Source organism: Podarcis raffonei, chromosome 11 (assembly GCF_027172205.1).
Source record: "Podarcis raffonei isolate rPodRaf1 chromosome 11, rPodRaf1.pri, whole genome shotgun sequence".
Classification (NCBI taxonomy): domain Eukaryota; kingdom Metazoa; phylum Chordata; class Lepidosauria; order Squamata; family Lacertidae; genus Podarcis; species Podarcis raffonei.
The window spans coordinates 24,632,913-24,652,705 of NC_070612.1; the positions used below are offsets into that span (position 1 = coordinate 24,632,913).

The window sequence follows — 19,793 nt, forward strand, 5'->3', positions numbered from 1 at the left end:
TCATTCATATATGCTGTTCACCTATAAAAGTAAAAATTCCATCTCTCTGGAATGGATAGTCTGCCTGACTTTAATTCTGGAACGAAAAGCAGATCTTAGCTCCATGCTGTTTTAGGAACAGCTGTCTTAGATTCAGACAAACCATTGGTCTCATGGATATACACTGCTTGCACCAGGGCTGGCTAACCTTTGGTTCTCCAAACGTTGCTGGGCTTCCATTGTCACCCAGACCACTGAGCATGCTGACTGGTGCTGCTCCAACAACATTTTGAGGGCCAGAGGCCATCTCTAGTCTTTACATTGACTGACAGCAGTTGTCCCTGCCCTCTTCAGCAAATCCATTGTCAGGTCCAATTTTTAAAGTTCACCTGGGGAGGTTTTTCCCCTCCTTGTTCTTCAGATAACCCTGATTTAAAAACAAAAAACAAAAACCTCTCTAAGCCTGCTATTCTTGTCTTATTTCCACATAAGCATCCTTTTCCAGAAGTTGCATGTGGCTTGGTCTAGGGTTTTTGCCATTGGTGTTCGTATGATAAATTATCTGATGGTGATATTAACCAGGATCCAACTTCTTGTCAGAGTCATATCTGAGGGACTCGCTTCACTCTTTAAATCATTGTCCACTGTCTCTGCTTAGTTACAAGAGAAATGGGAGCGTCAACCTGTGTTTATGCCAAGCTGTACTCTTCCATCCCTTGAATTTTCATCTGTTTGCCCTACTCTCTTCTCCCCCACCATTTTTTAAAATAAATAAATAAATAATCTACACTGAGCTTTTTCTCCTTACATGGTAAAAGGGAATTAGCACGGCAGGGCAAAGATCAAAACAGAAGATACTTTTAATTACTTTACCAGTTTAGGGATTACTGCACGAGACTAGTCTGCTTAATAATTAAAACAGTCTACCACAGAGTTCATTTTACAAGTTGAAATAGTCATTGTGCATGCCTGCATGCTTATGAACTGCTGCACAGAAAATATATGGACATAACAATACAGTGGTACCTCGGTTTAAGAACAGTCCGGTTTAAGAACGATTTGGTTTACAAAATCCGCAGAACTGGAAATAGTGTCTTGGTTTGAGAACTTTATCTCCATCTAAGAACGGAATCCGAATGGTGGAAGGCCACTGGTGGCAGGAGGCCTCATTAGGGAAAGCGCGCCTCGGTTTGAGTTTTGGTTTAAGAACGGACTTCCGGAATGGATTAAATTCATAAACCGAGGTACCACTGTACTGGATTGTATTCAAAGTAGCATTTCTGCTTGCTTGGAAGAATAAGATATTTGACAACAAGATGCCTAGAGGAGCATGAGAAAATAGTTGTGTGTGTCCCCGCTCCATGCTTTGTTTCTAAATTTCTCTTCTCTACAAATATACATTTCTTCCGCTCCGTATCCAGTTCTCCTGGAACAAGTTGTCCTCCATGGCAAGTATATATTATTTATAAACAACCTTCCCTCTAGACATGGCAAGGTACCCATTTTCACTAGGGAATTGAAGTGCAAGGTCGCATTAAGAGGCTGGCAGTGACAACTCAATAGCAAGAGGCAGCAGCAGCGGACACTTGACCTGGCACTGCTTATTTCCAATCAGAGTATGTGCATTGTAGGTCAATAAAGGCTCTTGAGCCAGCTGATGCAGAAATTCGGCAACATTACAGTGCTGTGCCAGCATACATAGTATAATGGAAACTATCTACCGATATAGGGATGAAATTATTAACAGAACAGGGGGGCTGCAGAAAATATGATGATGCACAGAGGAATCTAGGTCATCTGTGGGCGTTTTTCTTGTGGTACTCCATGACCCTGAATTTCTACATAGCACTCATTGAAGTATTTTTCCATATGTTCTTCACTGAATCATCAAAGTCCAAACAACTACAGCAGCAGCAAATGCACCCTCCAAATGTTGGGGAATCCACCTTCCATCAGCCCAGCCAGGATGGCCAATAGTCTGGGATAATGGAAACTGGAGTCTAGCAACATCTGCAGGGCTGCAGGTTTCCCATCCCTGATCCAAGACCTAAGGAGAGAATGTTCTTCAACATCATCCCACCACAGCCTTCATATGCCACCACCACTGCCTTTTAAAAGCATCTTATTCTTGTGTTGCTATTTAAGTAATCTTCCTTCGCTATCGGACACACAGATGTAATGAAAAAAGCAAGATATAAATACTATAAATAAAAATAATATACCATGTGCCAGGTTGCTAAGCCTGAAACATTTAAATTACTTCCTTTTTCTTCTAGCTCTGCCCTAGTGTTTTTAATATACAAAATTCCTTACAAATCTTATTTAATTTTAGCCTCATTTAGAGAAACACAACCATAACAAATCAATGCTATATTCAAGTCCAAGATCTGAAATGTGAAACACTAAAAGAAAATCCTGAACAAACCTGAGGAGCAATATCCTGAGCTAAAGCAATCTGCTTGTGGGTTTCCCCTGGGCATCTCAGTTGGCCATTCTGAAAACAGAATATTGGACTAGAGCCTGCAGGCTCTTCTCAAGTTAATCTTTTATGTTTTATGTTTTATTTCTGTACTCCACTTATTATGCTGTTTGGTTGTACAGCATTTCATATTTCCATATATTAATGTCAGGAGGATTTGTTTTTAATTGCAGGTAGCTGCTTTGCAGAGAGCTGGACCATAAAGAAGGCTGATCGCCGAAAAATTGATGCTTTTGAATTATGGTGCTGGAGGAGACTCTTGAGAGTCCCATGGACTGCAAGAAGATCAAACCTCTCCATTCTGAAGGAAATCAGGCCTGAGTGCTCACTGGAAGGACAGATCGTGAAGCTGAGGCTCCAATACTTTGGCCACCTCATGAGAAGAGAAGACTCCCTGGAAAAGACCCTGATGCTGGGAAAGATGGAGGGCACAAGGAGAAGGGGACGACAGAGGACGAGATGGTTGGACAGTGTTCTCGAAGCTACAAACATGAATCTGACCAAACTGCGGGAGGCAGTGGAAGACAGGAGTGCCTGGCGTGCTCTGGTCCATGGGGTCACGAAGAGTCGGACACGACTAAACAACTAAACAACAACAGCTGCTTTGCATAGGAAGTTCCTCAAAAAGCGGTGTATACATTTTTAAATAAACAAATATAGTTGATTCTGCTACTTCAGTAGACTATGGTGAGGGACCAAGACCAGCTTTTCGTGCTTTGTGCAAAACATCAATGTTTCAGCTTTGGCTCCTTTTAGTCACATCCTTTGTCCATGCCCAACTATACAACATCAACTGGTCTGGTTCACTACAGCTGTTGACACTGTCCATTCTGAAATGCCAGAGACTTAATTGTCATAAGTGAGAAATTTGAGTCCTTCAGGCATGCTCGATGGAAGTTATAGCCCAAGTTGTTGTTTTTTAATAAGGATCTGTGTGTACTTTGCAGGGGTGAAACTATTTTTGTTGGGTTGGATCCAGGCTTAGTTATACTTACAGTAGACCCACTGAAATCAATGGGGCTTAAATTAGACATGAAGACAAATGGATCCCTCACATTCCCTCAAAATAAAATACAGTGGTACGTCAGGTTAAGAACTTAATTCATTCTGGAGATCTGTTCTTAACCTGAAACTGTTCTTAACCTGAGGTACCACTTTAGCTAATGTGGCCTCCCACTGCCGCCACCACACGATTTCTGTTCTCATCATGAAGCAAAGTTCTAAACCCACAGTACTATTTCTGGGTTAGCGGAGTCTGTAACCTGAAGTGTCTGTAACCTGAAGCGTCTGTAACCTGAGGTACCACTGTATCACCTTGTTTAACAAACTGTTGTTTGTGTGGACTGCATCTATTAATTTGGTAATGGCACTATACAAATGCATTAATTGACAAAGCCATGAGTGAGGTACAATGTGCATATTTCAAGGACAAAGCTTTGAAATATCCATTTTATGAAGTATTCACATTAGTTGGTTGGCCTGCAATTTGCACAATCCAGATTATTTGAAGAACCTGGGGGAGGGGGTGAATCCATGATGGAAGAAAAACAGGAGATCTAGATCTAGATGCATGTCACCCCAATCTCTGAGCAGTGTGAGATTCCAAGGGATCCAGACACTTACCCAGGTTTTGGTTTCCTCGGAATGAAAGACAGCAGAGACTGTGGTGTCTTTATGATATATGGTTTATTTACACATCTACCTGTATACAACCTGGGCCCAAAATGGAGGTGCTCACAGTATTAACACCCCCAAACGGTCTTGCTTCTCCCATAGCCACAGCCTTGGATTCCAGCAGAAATCCAATATGGCTTTCATTCTTTGGCTTTTGCCTGCTTCTGGCCCAGCTCTCTCACACAACAACCCTTGCTATTGTCCTTCTAACTACCAGCCAGGTGAGGTAGGAGGCCCACCCATTCGCCCTCTGGCACAAAGCAACTTCCTTTGCCCATACTTAGGTGGCATGGAGCAACCATACCTAGGTGGTAATGAGGACCTGGTTAATTCAGCAATGGAATCGAATAAAGGTTAGATTTTAACCTTTGCTGGATCCAGGACCCCAGAAATTAGAAAGGACTAACCCCCGCAAACTCACAATCTCTCAACACTGTATATGTGTCCCGCCCCACTCCCATGAAAAAACCCAGAAAACCAACTTCATGCCCCAGGCTAACTTTGTGGAATACTGTTAGCAAGGGAAATCAGTGCAATACATTTGCAACCTAGCAGTGCCTGCTTCCCTAAAAGATGTTGGGACTAATAACTATCAGCATGACAACCTAACACCTCCACTGGTACAGCCTCAAGAAACCAGAATTTTCATTTACTTTGAGCTGCCCTGTGTATTGGCGTCTGTTGCTTTTTATCACTCATCTTAGCTAAGTGCTTATGGCGAGCAGTGAGTGAGGCTGTTCAATGCACCTTCAAGGGTCAGTTCAGGCAACACAAATCCTTTAAGTCAGGCAACTTCAGAGAAAATTTCCCTATCAGCACTTCTCGCATCATCATTCCATGTCCTCGGCCATCTTCTGCTGGTGCAGAAATTATCTGTGTATCTGCCAGATGGGGTGAACAAGAACAAGCCAAATGCATTTGAACAAGTTCAAATGCATTAAACTGCTGACTTCATTTACATGTACGGATATGTGAAACAAATTTGCATATTGAAACCAAGATCATGCTTTTTCGAAAAATCTGTGTTTTAATTGTGTGTGCTTTTCTTTAGCTTTCCTGTACTTTTTATAATGTATTTTAAATTGAGATTTACACAAATTTAATATAAAAAATGTAAATGTATACTGTTGCTTTTTTAAAAATCTGGTGGTTAATTTTAATCTATTTATTGGTTTTACAAATGCTGACTTTTTACCATTGGTGTGTGTGTGTGTGTGTGTGTGTGTGTACATAGACACATAAATACACATGTGCATTGCCTTGCAGAAGAAAAGGTGCTTTATACATACAATAGATTGCAATCACCTTCCTATGCATGTTTACTCAGAAGTAAGTCCTACTATGCTCATTAGGCAAGGTTCCACTAATGTTAGAACTGGTCAGCATATAAATATATTTCCTTTAGTGGATTTGGAACAGTCTTTGGGGGCTGTCATGGGCTCCTTTCAGAGGAAGGGTGGGATGTAAATTAAATAAAAAGATTAATAAAATTTATCAGGACCAGGCAGCAGTACCTTTGGAATTCTGAGTTTTGCTGAGGAAGCTGTTAGAGAACAGGGAACCATGCAGTGTGGATCAACCATTCACAGCATTATATAGATCAAAGTAAATTCCAGAGGAAATGGTCCATTGGGGAATGGACAAGTCACAGGAAGACTAAAGAGGCAGTAGGGACCGAGGAAGCCTGAGGAAAGAGGAACCTGTTATGTACTGAAGTTCTCACCCTGGGCCAGCAGGGGGAATACCGTAGATAGTTTTCACTCAGGTCCACATATGCAAATAAGGAATTGAAAGTGACATTCAGTGATTGGATAGTTACAGAAAGTTGTTACAGTTGCGTTGTAGTGGAGCTCTATATAAGCAGGCTGGCTGAACCCTTCAGTTCTGTTCTGTTCTGGCCTGTGAATAAACAAGAGCTGTTTAAATAATCGCTGTGTCGTCCAATATGTTCACCCACAACTTAACAGAACCCTCGCAGGATTCAGTCACAGGAAAATGGAGGGAGAGCTAGAAAGCATATAAAGGCTACCTGCTGCTGAATAAGGGCCCAGAATAGACCCCAACACACTCATATAGACAGTCAAGGTCATCAGGGGCCAATGGGAATCAGAGGGTGAAGCCAAGCATAGATTCAGGGAGGGAGGGAATACCACATACTCTAAATCCTTTCAGCATAGATGGGATAGTTCTTTACAGGATGTGCTTGTTGGAAGCTCAGAAAGGTTCCTCATTTGAAATTGACACTCACCCAGCCCATTTGATCAAGCCAATCTACACAGGTCACTTGCCTGTCCTTATATGACACATATGAAGAGTGCCAGCTAGCGGAATGAACAATATTGGTGTATGACACCCACCCACCTGAACTTATTTTCTCAATACTGGTTCAACGTGTGCTCTTACTCACTATGTAGCCCATTTGGACCCTAAGCGTTCTTAACTGGATCCTAACAGTTAGTATCCATCACATCAGGATCCTACCACTGTTGCCTAAACCTACTTATATGTCTCCCACATGTGGCGGACACAAATTGTCAGCCATGAACCATCTGGGACCAAGACAGATTCATGTTTTAATATTCAGAAGCTGTGCCTCTTTCCATTTCCAGCGAAACAGGCTGCCAACAGCCTATATACAGTTTGCAGTTTCACATGTGCTTGAAATAACTTAAGCAAGCATGTCACGTAGATCAGCGCAGTTTTATTTTAAACCCTCTCCTTCCGTATATATAGCGAACATTGCCTTTACTATAGCTGCTGAAGCACAGAATATATGAATATGTAATGGGTTTCTCTTTTAGGTACTTCTTACTCATTAAAAACAGAAACTCGTAATGAATAAGTAGTTATGTAGTAAATCAAAGCAGCTATTCTCTGAAAACATAATGGTATTGATTCCTGCATATGCTTTTTTAAAAAAAGTTTGAAAATACGTTCCACATCATCTCTTCTCTCTGCATATTAAATAATGCTGAATAAGCAACAGGAGAGCCAGGGGGCTTCCAGATAGACCTCTTGAGCTCAGGGGGATTCAAGCACTTCCATAATCCTACACACTAATTCCAAAACTCATTTTATTTCTGCACCCCAGTCAATGAATTCACTAAGTTTAGAGTCTTTGTAGTGTGGTATACCATGGTGCTGGAGGAGACTCTTGAGAGTCCCTTGGACTGCAAGAAGATCAAACCTCTCCATTCTGAAGGAAATCAGCCCTGAGTGCTCACTGGAAGGACAGATTGTGAAGCTGAGGCTCCAGTACTTTGGCCACCTCATGAGAAGAGAAGACTCCCTGGAGAAGACCCTGATGTTGGGAAAGATGGAGGGCACAAGGAGAAGGGGACGACAGAGGACGAGGTGGTTGGATGGTGTTTTCGAGGTTACCAGCATGAGTTTGACCAAACTGCGGGAGGCAGTGGAGGACAGAGGTGCCTGGCGTTCTCTGGTCCATGGGGTCACGAAGAGTCGGACACGACTAAACGACTAAACAACAACAACAAATACCATTTAGAAAGTTGGACTAGGACCTGGGAGACCAGGGTTCAAATCCTCACTCAGGGCTATTGGGTCATTTACTGCCTCTCAGCCTAACCTACCTCACAGGGTTGTTGTGGGGATTGAAGGAGAAGGGGGAACCATTTACGAGGCTCCCTAACTGTGCTCCCAGATCTTCCAATCCCATAAGGCTATAGGCCTTAGAATCATAGAATTATGACGTTGGAAGTGACCCTGAGGAACCCTCTGCAATGCAGGAATATGCAGCTATCCTGTACATGGATCAAACCTGCAACCAGTACCATGCTCTAACCAACTGAACTATGTTATAGATGTTTGTGCTAGTCTTTAAAGTACCCCAAGACTCTTGGTTGGTTTTGCAGCAAAGGACTAACACAGCTACTGTTCTCCCCCCCCCCCCAAATAAATAACAACAACAGAGCAACAACAAAAATGAATGTGGCATCTCAGGATTTTTATTTTATATTGTATTTCACACAGAAAGCGCTTGGCAAGCAGAACATTCACTGGAATTTTTAAAACCCTAGTTTGAGAAGAGCAGAGATGAAGCTGAAGGAAAGAATAGAAACTCCTCTTTTCTCATTAATTTCCCCTAGAAATCAGAATGTAAATAACAATAACACAAAGAGGATTTTCATTTGAATGAGCTACCTTTTGGGATATAGACATGGAGCAGTTCTATTTAGCTCCATAATAATAATAATAATAATAATAATAATAATAATAATAATAATAATAATAATAATACAGTGGTACCTCGGGTTAAGAACTTAATTCATTTGGGAGGTCCATTCTTAACCTGAAACTGTTCTTAACCTGAAGCACCACTTTAGCTAATGGGGCCTCCTGCTGCCACCGTGCCGCTGGAGCATGATTTCTGTTCTCATCCTGAAGCAAAGTTCTTAACCTGAGGTACTATTTCTGGGTTAGCGAAGTCTGTAACCTGAAGCATCTGTAACCTGAGGTACCACTGTAAACCATTCCTCTCTGCTGCTGAATGTATACACAGACTGAACAGGAGTATTGCCAGATATCTCTTCCAGCATCACCTAATCAGCTTTCCAGCCCGGCATTAATGAAATGACTTAGAAGATATGAAGCGTGCTTTTGTTCATTTCCTAGTAATCCACAAAAGTAAAAGCTACCTAACACAATAGCCAGAGTGGAGACCCTTTGTGAAGCATAAAGAGGCCACACAGAGCTCAAAAGCTTTAACAGGCAAGGAATAGCAAAGCTAAGTTCTGAAGGCAGCTCACAGAGAGAGTGCAAATTGAATGATAGCTCTCTCACTTCCACCTTTATAGTATGACAGTACAATGAAGTGAACAATAAAGAGAGAGAGAGAACTCTTAGCATGCTCTTTGACCAACACCAACCTATGCAGGTTTCCAGCTCTGGAACAAACACAGTGATGTTTATTTGGCAACGTCTGCCTACTTGTAGCATACAGCAATTGTAGGGTAACCCAAAATCCACATAATAATGGGAAGAATCCAGCCTTCTGCTCAGGCCAATAACCAGGGGATCTGGGGTGTCCCGTCCCCCCCCCCCCCACAATTCTAATAAGGAAAGCCTTTGTTTAAAAGTTCATTTTTTCATGCTCTTTTCTCTCTCAAGCAACCCTCCAGGCACTTCAGCTAAGCCACCTATTCTTAATGCCTCTATACCTCCTGCATACCAGAGAGAAAGCCCAGAACTCAGCAGCTCATCTTTTCTCCTTTGTGAGGGGAAAGGGCTTATTGAGAACCATCTGGGGGTGGTGGGGAAGAGAAACTGGCAAAGGTAAGGGAGAGAAGAAGAGAGACGTCTGGAAATGTCTGCTGAAATGCATGGGAAATCCTTTGTGACGAGGGTGTCTGTCCACCTTATGAACCCTGGGTTGCATTCAACTAAGTCCTACTCAGACTAAAACCCACTTAAATTAATGAACCGTAGTTATGTCAATTAACTTCAATGGGTCTGCTCTGCGTAGGAATACCACCCACATGCCGGAATACATGTGTATTGATACTGATAGTCAGATTTGGGGGGGGGGATTCCAGAGGCTTTTGTTGAAACAAATTTGCTGCTTGGAGAAATGGGGAAGGTTTATTAAGTCCTTTCCTGTTGAAAGTTTCACCAGCTTCAGGATGTCCAGAGGCAGATTGGCTCTGAATCTGGAGGTTCTATACAGCAAGCAATTCATAGCCATCTTTCCTTCTCCAGGCTCAGAGGCAGCCTCTCTCTGAATATGCTGATGGAAGCAAACAACCGAAAAACATTATTGGTTTTGAATTCTGCGTCATTAGACTTCATTATGTGCCCAATGGCCATTGTAGGGCGCAGGATGCTGGGCCAGATAGACGTTTGGCATGGTCCAGCAGACAAGCTCTTATATTCAAAATGATCCCCCCACCTTTCAAAGAAAAGGTTGCTCCCTTCTGTCTGGCTTCTTGATTCCAGTTTTGTTTGTTTGTTTTCACTAACCTGTGAAACACAACTCAGTGCTTCAAGAACCTCTGCAAACCCTTCATGTTCTGAAGCATGAAGGTTTTCATTCAGCATGCTGTACAACTGACAGCGGAAAATGAAACATTTTGCCATATTCCTCCACCCAAAAGGTTTCTGGAGTTGCTTATAAAGAACAGTAAAAGCACTAGGTAGTCACAATGTGGCTTCTCTCCTTTGAGGGAGAAATTCAGGTCCTCTTAAGTACACCTCTAAGTACATTGGGAGAAAAGCAATGACAAACCTAGACAGCATCTTAAAAAGCAGAGACATCACCTTGCTAATAAAGGCCCGTATAGTTAAAGCGATGGTGTTCCCAGTAGTGATGTATGGAAGTGAGAGAGCTGGACCATAAAGAAGGCTGATCGCCGAAGAATTGATGCTTTTGAATTATGGTGCTGGAGGAGACTCTTGAGAGTCCCATGGACTGCAAGAAGATCAAACCTCTCCATTCTGAAGGAAATCAGCCCTGAGTGCTCACTGGAAGGACAGATCATGAAGCTGAGGCTCCAATACTTTGGCCACCTCATGAAAAGAGAGGACTCCCTGGAAAAGACCCTGATGCTGGGGAAAATTGGGGGCACAAGGAGAAGGGGACAGCAGAGGATGTGATGGCTGGACAGTGTTCTTGAAGCTACGAACATGAGTTTGACCAAACTGCGAGAGTCAGTGGAAGACAGGAGTGCCTGGTGTGCAATGGTCCATGGGGTCACAAAGCATCGGACATAACTGAACAACAACAAGTACACATCTATACTGAGGCGGAGAGTAAGCAATGTTACATTTTCGTCGGAGAAAGTGAGAAAGTGCGTACAAAGAGGGAAGGGATGATGGCTAGAAAGAAGGGGGGGAAGAGAGATGGAAGAAGGAGAAGGGTGGAAAGAGATGAGATGGAGCGGGTTGAGGTAATAAAGAAGTGAATGGAGCTAACGAACACTAAAACGGAGAAAAGGAAGGGGCTGGAACATGGGTACAAATAGGGATGGGGAGAAATTTAATTCAGTTCACATTGAAAGGCGATCCTACCTAATTCACCCTTTCCAAAACAATATGAGGGCCGGAACACATACATCCTTCAAAATTCACATTTTGGTGAATTTTGCAGTGCAGTTCTCCAGCCAAGTAATTATGGACAAAGCATGCATAAAAGTGAATAAATTCATGCAAATATCTTTAAAAATCCATTATATTGGGGGAAATTGTTTTGCAAAATGGTGTATACCAGGGGAAATTGCATACAAACACAGGTCTATTTGGAGAAATTTGCACTGAGTATTGCAGAGGGTTGGACTAGATGGACCCTTGTGGTCCCTTCCAACTCTACAATTCTATGCTTCTATAAATGCTGGTGAATTTTGATGAAGACTTCTTTAAAAATGAGCTAAGGATGTGAACTGAACCTGTGACTGGGGAAATGAGAAATTCCATTCCTAGTTAAATGTCGCCAATATAATGTGGCTATAAAGATGGCACATTCAGTTTTTGCATATTCTGGTGAAGGCATTCCATAACACCAAAACGCTAAGCCCTGATGGTAGGCAGTTTTAGTTACCCATATTCAAAACTGTAGTTTCCTTCCCTCTGTTTTCTTTGGCTTAGCTATCTAAATTCTCTGGACATGATCTGCCCACCAAGCTGCTTGTAAGGAGGTTGGTTCATTAGGTCAATTGGGCACTAATCCTGCCCTCATGAGGTGTCATTGGTTTGTTTGCTTGCTTTTAAATACACTCACAGCAAGCCTGTATTAAGATTGCATTGAGGGGGTAAGAATGGCCAGGAGTTACTCAGTGAGCTTCAGAACCAAGTTTGGATTTGTACCCAGGTCAATGCCCATCAATCTATTCATTATACTTGCTGATTTTGTCTGCAAAATGGAGCTGTCCATCATATGCTCCATTCTAAGGTGGTGCAAATGAGGACAATATCATTTCCATTTCCCAGAATATATTACATTGGTCCCCTGTGATGGGTTGATACAGCATGGCTCCATTCCTTCAGTACATTTTATATTTTTATTCTAAGCGTTACATATCCTTTTTGGAGAAGCCACAGGAGGCAATATTTCACTAAAGAAAGTGGGGGTGTATTTTCAAATTTCCCGAGTGTTGTGTTAAACGCTCCAAATTAACTTCCTTGTCTTTCATTTACAGGTGGACACCTATGACAGCCTTCCCCAACTTGGTGCCCTCTGGAGGTTTTCGACTATGAGACACATCAGCCCCAGCCATCACAGCCAATTGTCAGGGATGAAAGATGCATCTGGACGACAGGTTGAGGAAGACTGCCCTGCATGTGAACTTTTCTCAGTGCCGTTCTATTTTCGCTTGCCAGTTCATGATTTCTCATAATGCCTACTTCCACCATCACTCTCACCTTCACATATATGCACATCTAGTTAATGCAGCCCTGGAGCACCATGTTTAAAGAGGACTCTGAAAATATTTCGACTGCCATAAAGCCTGCTATGAAAACTATGATCCACACTGTTCTTTTTTGCTTAATTAATAAAGTGTTCCAAGAACAAATCCATTTCTTAATATTAATGTTGCCAGAGCAAAATTCAAGTCACTTACCGGGGTGAAACTAACTGAGCCAGGGCTGAAATGAAATTGCCTACTATGGCAGAAAAATAAAGTATTTGGACAGGTTTGTCAACAGGTCCAGAGAAGCCAAAAGCTGTCCCTAGTGGCCAAATGATGGTAGTGGTTTTAATTTCCATTTACTGGGCAAAGTATGCAGGAATTCTAAGCAAGCCCACTTTAAACACACGGGGAGGGGGTGTTCCACATGAGGGTCAGAATCTATGGGCTAGGATTCCTTTAGAAGAGAAGGAGCTGCCTCCCTGTCATAATCTAGCAAGAAGAAAAACCCAGCAAATGACAGTGGCTCAGGCGCACAAAAATCCAGATAGCAAAAGATGGCAGAGATTTACAGTATAGGAGCTCATCTATACATACAGATGCAAACCTATAAACAAAATGCAGTACATCTTGCCAGGTGACCTATGTGCCCTTTCTGCCTGCTGACAAGGTGCTAAGAGTCGGTGGACATGTTCAAGACCCATCAGGCTCTGTCTTCCTATGATCTTTGAACTAGATGGTTCTTCAAATAAAGGACAGATTTCTCCTTGGTATTGTAGGACACATGGCTATTGAAAAAGCTCTGGAGGAGTGTGGAGGAAAAACTGTAGTCATAATTACCAAGCAGCATCCAGACTTGCAACACATGTGTAAGGTGAGGCTGCAGGGTTTATCCTCCATTGGTGGCAAGCAACTTCCAGGAGCCACCATGGTTTGTGATGGCTTGAAAAGGAATAGTCATTACAGGCACCAATGTTTCTCAAACTTGGGTTCCCAGCTGTTGTTGGACTACAGTTTCCATCATCTCTGACCACTTGTCCTCCTAGCTAAGGACAATGGGAGTTGTAGTCCAACAACAGCTGGGGACCCAAGTTTGGGAAGCACTGTTTTAGGGGGAGGATGTGGTCTTGCTGATCGTGAGTGCAGGGAACTTCCAGCCTCTTAAAAAAATTAAAAAGTCCCCCAGTCTACCCAGCCACCTCAGAAAGTGTGAAAGGGCACAGAAGGGAGGCTTCCCCAGAAATCCCCAGAACTATATTTTTGAAGCAGTTTTATCAAATCTGTAAAACACCTGCCACAAGGTATCAGAAAGGTGATAGGAAGCACCCAGTGACTTAAATAGGGGGCTGCAACTTCCTGCTGATCAGCTGTGCTCTTCACCTCTACCCTCTTTCCATGGTATCAAAAGGCAACGTCCAGAATTTTGCTAGGGTTTCAACTAGTTTCATTCTGGGGTGGAACTTCAGTATTTATTTATATCGAAAACTGTGTGATTAGTGACACAATAGCTCTACCATGTGGCTGTACAGAAAATGGCAAGGAGGCACAGTGGGATTTGTGGAAATGTCAGCCCTTTTCTCTTGCTTCAGTAGCCAAATGAGATCCGCCAAAACTGGCTGTGACCTGGGTTTGAAAGATATGTCTGTAAATGAAGCAATGGATACTACCAGCTGATAATGGGCAGAAATGCTTCTAGACAGAAGGCACAGTGGTAAAACAGCAGCAACGTTCACAGCTCTCTGGGTAGGCCAAAAAAGGCAAACTAGCACAGCTTTGTTACATTATTGTATTATTTATTCCTTTGTTTATTATTAACATTTATTAGTCACTTTTTTCACAAAGTGACCCAAAGTGACTTACAAAAGTAGTAAAAACATTCATACAAAGTATAAAAACCAAAACAGAATAAACATTCTCATACACGATAAATTATCCATGGAAATAAAAGGTAGAAATGATGCCTATCTACAAGAGAGACTTGCAACCAATCCATGTATTCAGACTCATCATTTGATGACTGTACCATCAAGTGATGGTTTGTGCACATCCAAGTGATTCAGGAAGACCCAAACAAACTGATATCACCTCTGTAACACAATGGTTTTTTATTTGAATCCATTCACACATTCAGCTGTAAGTAGGGTTGGAAGGACCTGCCAGTTTTAAATTTTAAATACATTCTCGTGGTTGGTACAGACATCATTGCCACCTACTGAAATATTTGGGGGGCAGAGACATTTGCATCAGCTCACCCTAAATGGATTGGAGCAAAATGTATACAAAGATGCAATGGACACTATAGAGCCAGAGCTGAGCATTCTTCAGTCCTGTTAGTTCCAATGGGAGAGTGAAAGATGTGCTTCACTGTTGTCCCACTGAAATCAGTGGTGCCAATGCCCCATTGGTTTAATGGGGAATTAAGCACATGTCTAGCTCTCTCACACTTAAAGCCAATAGGATCTGGTCCTATATCTGTAATTTTTTCATAACATTCAGACATTTTTACTGACTGGTTGACTTTTGAAATGGTCAAATATATTTTAAGGGGCAGGAGGGCGAGAAACAGGCTGAGTTGTTCAATTTTCTCATATGAAGTAAATTGTGCCATTTCACCCGAGAAGGCACACCAGCTCCATTGTCTCTAAGCTTTGGATGTTGTTGGGTTTTGTAAGTGGCTTTTACATTAATCTGCAGGATGAAAAATAAAGCTGTAGCTTTGACCGGTTTCTGGTCAAAAGTTCTTTACACCCATCATCCTCCTCCAGCACCAAATGAGATTATATTACATTGAAAGATGCCAGAGAAGCAGACCCTCATATAAAGGCATAAAATAGAGGGAAACACTCACCCTGCTCAGCCTCTGTCTCTTCACACATAAACACAGCTTGAGAACTCTATGCTTCCAAACGTGTGCAGTTTCACTATGTTGCTGGCATTTAGCAGCGTCAACATAAGATTGATACAAGTTCCGCATGGTACGTAAGCGGGCAGGGATCCCAAACCCCAACCCAGTAAGTTGCGTCTTATCTTTGGATTAGAGTAATGTAAACAGTATCCAGTTTGACAGGATTCATAAGAAAGCAAGAACTTGTTTGCAGTTAGGGATGGGAGAACCTTCTAGTTTAAGGAAGGCATAATGAAAAATGAAAAAAACAAAACATTGGGCTACAGAGTATTGCTTAGGACTCTAACTTTCACAGTAACAGTTTCTCCACTTTTGACATTGTGATTTGAGTTTGGAAGCAAACACCATCAGTTACCACAGAACAAAATTACCAGATGCTGACCCTTCCCTTTCATTCTCGGTAGTGGCGCCCTCCCACCAGATGTCAAAGAGAACAACAACTACCAGACTTTTAGAAGACATCTGAAGGCAGCCCTGTTTAGGGAAGCTTTTAATGTTTGATGTATTACGGTATTTTAATATTTTGTTGGAAGCCACTCAGAGTGGCTGGGGTAACCCAGCCAGATGGGTGGGGTATAAATAATAAATTATTACTATTATTATTATTATTCTCCTGCATGATGCTACATTGCCAATAGGGATGGGCAAATCCATCAATTATGGTTTCACTCAGCTTCTCATTTTTCCATACTTCTCTACATTTCTGCATCAGTTTGCAATCATTTTTTTCAAATCATGAAAATCCAACAGTGAATTTCTCCTAATACAAAGGCTTTGTGTACAATTTTGCCTAATTTGCAAATTTTTGCAAAGCAATCTTCTCTAATGCAATAAATTTGTGCAATTTTTATTTTTTATTTTTTTGCTCAGATGTGTTTATTTGTACGCACACTATACCCCAGAATATGCATTTTTGAGCATATTACTTGGCTGGAAAACTGCAATGCAAAATTAAGAGAAGGGCAAATTTTGAAGGATGACTGCGTTCCGGTTTGCATATTGTTTTGGAAAGTGAATTAAGAAGGCTTGCTTTTAAATGCCAACTGAATCAAACATCTCTCCCATCTCTCATTGTGAATGTACCACCTTGTGTTCAGAGTTAACCACACTGTGAAGAATGGCTGGAAAAGTAGACTTTATCACTAAAAGTGATTTGTGATTTTATAACAGTGTTGTTTGTTTTAATCCCTCTAAATGCCCAGGAAACTCCTATTATAGGGTTGCCCAGGCGTACCAACTCTAGGGGACTGAGGTGTCTTTGGTCCAGTGCTGGATTACCAAATAGGCAGCATAGGCACCAGGCTATGGGCCCCACACCTTTTAGGGAGCCCACAACAATGGATCAAAATAATACTGATTTGATCTTGAAAGAAAATTACAATCAAGCTTTCTTAGTTCAATGTTATCCCACCAAACGTATTAGGAGATAATCTGCAAGCCCCACCCCCTCTGAGAGTTCAGCTGCCATGGGGCCTCCATGGGGTTTAATCCAGCGCTGCTTTGACCCCCATCAATATTTGTCGTTGGGGCGGATGAGGCCAGACGTGGAGCCAAGCACAGTGTAGCTTCAGTGGCCAGCTCCTCCGGAGCGCTCCGCCTTCTTCAAACAATGTGATGACGTACATGTTAGTTAGCCTACCATGGTCTGTACTCTGGGTTTTACTTTCATTTCCCAACAATGTTTTACATATGATCTTTTTCTTTTTTAGCATCTCTTAAACATTTCAGATGGTTTCAGGTTATGTAGACCATTTTTTTTCTTCAAAAAATTGCCTCATCCACTGCTTAATTTGATAGCATGCTCTGAAACACTGCTCATATTTTACCTCTTTGTAATGTTTCAAGCACTTGAAATTCCCCTGTATATAATGTTGTTCAATAGTAGACATCTGTATTTTTCATTTATTTGTAACTTGGTCCTGAAGGAGGAACATTTATTCTGAAACATTTTTGAGCTAAAACAAATCCTCTTAGTGGCATTTTTCAGAATAATTTTTTCCTTTTTACATGCTTCCTAGTTTATAGAACCCAACTATTGATTTCCCAAGTTTAATGGAACCAAAAAATGTGCCAAAATGGACACTTATTACTTCATTCAAATTTGCTGTACAGTTAAATTGTACTTTATTTGCATTGAGCTGGAGGTCTGAGTTGGATCATTTGTTTAACACATAAGGCCTTCCATTGTGCAAGATAAGACTTCCTTGGAGTGCAGTTAAGCCTCTATAATTGGTGCTTGTTGGCTACATAACACTGTTTTATTTTATAATAGCATGACTTTCATTCCCATTTGGAGTTCTATTGTCAGCAGCTTTCATTAACAAATGAGTGGGCTAATATACTCAAATGTGACAAAAAGTGGAAATTTATCTAAAGGCAAATGACAGCACCTCCCATAAAGCAGAATAATCCATTTTTGACAAAAACTAATTCCATGATTCCTTTGCCTGCTGCTATCCTATATGGAATAAGTTCTAAGAAGGGAAAGTGAAAACCCAATCCCTGGCCCAAAGGTGTCTACCTCTTGCCTTCCCTGCAGTGCAAACCTCTCATGCTACATTAAGCTAGTACTTCACGCTAGCACACCATTCCTTGGCTTATTGTCAGTTATGCAGCAGCAGATTTTGAAGTGCAGGATCTCATCAGGATAACCCCCCGTAATTGGAAAGCCTCATTTCAAAACCAGAATGCAAGAAGTACCTTAATCTTTTAAACTGAACTTTTGACATTTCAGTCTGAAACAGCTTGCACAGATATTACTTCCTGTCTGGCATGGGCACTGGTCCCTCTGAGTGCTCTGATTCAGGCCAGGAAAGGAAGGCACTTGAGGACAAGGACTTAGAATGAAGAGGGTGAGGCTTTGAGGCAGCACCCCCAGGGCATGCCCAGACCTGTCAAAACAGGAGACCCAGGGGCTGCGCCTTCCTAGCATGTGGAGGATGAGGGGAGCTCTGGGCACAAACCACTGTGACACAGCGGAAAAGTTCGGAGGAAGCAGCATGCATCAAGAAAGAGGCAGTGCATCAAGAGAAGAAAGGAGACTAATCCCACTAGGAGGAGTGTCTACCTTCAGGCCAGGGACTTCTGTGTGGCTGGGACTCGCGAGCAGCTGAGCTTTCCCTACTTCTGCTTAAAAGCTTGGCAGGTAAACAGGGAAACTTGTTGGAACAACTTCACTGATCCTGTGCAGTCCTGGAACTCTGCATAGAACTTTGCAGTCTTGCTACTAACCTTGGACTCTTCTTGCTCTCACACCACATATATTGATGCTACTCCTTCGCCTTGTAAGGACACGTGGACTAGAGTCTTCTCTTTCCTAGCTGCTGAGTTTGTAACATTAGACTGCTATGATAAAATATTACTTCTTTACTTATATGTAAATGCCTCTGTGGTTTGGTCTTGGACAGGAGCCAGGTTAGGCCCCATGAAGAAGAGTAGAAACTTGTTAGCAGCAGCTGTACGAGGGAGACTCCTCTTTTACATTCAGTTCTCACCACCACACCAGAAAGGCAGAAAGCTTGTGCAAGCTGTTTCCAGTTCTCTACAGAATGTGTATGCATAGACAGTGTGTTTCAATAAACCATTTTAGAAGCTAGAAGTTTCACTCGTCACCTGTCTTCATAGTTAAATCCCAGCAGTGGGAACATTCTACACTGACATCCCACTTGGAATGGTGCAGAGAACATAATGGAGGAATTAAGAAAAGGTTCAATTTATTTAGACAATAACCTACCTAATTTGCACTTTCAAAAACCAAAGCACAGCCATCCTTTGGAATTCACATACAATTTTGCGTAAAAATGAATCTATTAACAAAAACGTCACACAAAATGCATGATGTTGAGTGGGGAATGTTTCAAAAAATGTGTACATGAGGAGAAATTATTCCTATAAATGCTGGTGAATTTTCACTTAAAGGGAATGGCAAGAATGCAAAGAGCAGATTGTAAAAATAAAGGGCAATTTTCAGAGCCATGCAAATGGTTTTTTCACGTGTGCTGGGCAAACAAGGCAAAAGGGAATCCTCATTGCATCAGAGATGCAGAAAACTGTCCACAGGTTACAGAGAATGTAGCAGAATATGAAGCCTTGTGTTTGTTTCTCAAACAAATGGGTGCTGGATCAGGCATGCATGGCAAAACAAAGAGGCACGAACACTAAACACAGTGAATCACAGGCTGCTCTCTTTACAGGGCCCACTAGTTGCTCTTGTGTTGGAACATCAAACAGCAAAACTATCGTTCTGGACTATATTTGGACTAAGAAAAAAATCAGGGGGGTAGGCTATCAATAATCACATAATGTTCCTTTCATGGGAACATTAATGAAAGTTCGTCATCCAAGACGGGGGTGGAGGTGGGGAGAGAGATGGTGTGTCAATTTCAGAAGAAACAGT

At 41.9% G+C, this 19,793-nt stretch overlaps 1 protein-coding gene across 3 annotated transcripts in view; it reads right to left on the reverse strand.

Moving 5' to 3' along the window:
- PDE4D (phosphodiesterase 4D) overlaps positions 1–19,793 on the reverse strand; it is a 634,082-nt gene that overhangs the window by 582,032 nt on the left and 32,257 nt on the right. The gene's annotated exons all lie outside the window — the stretch shown is intronic.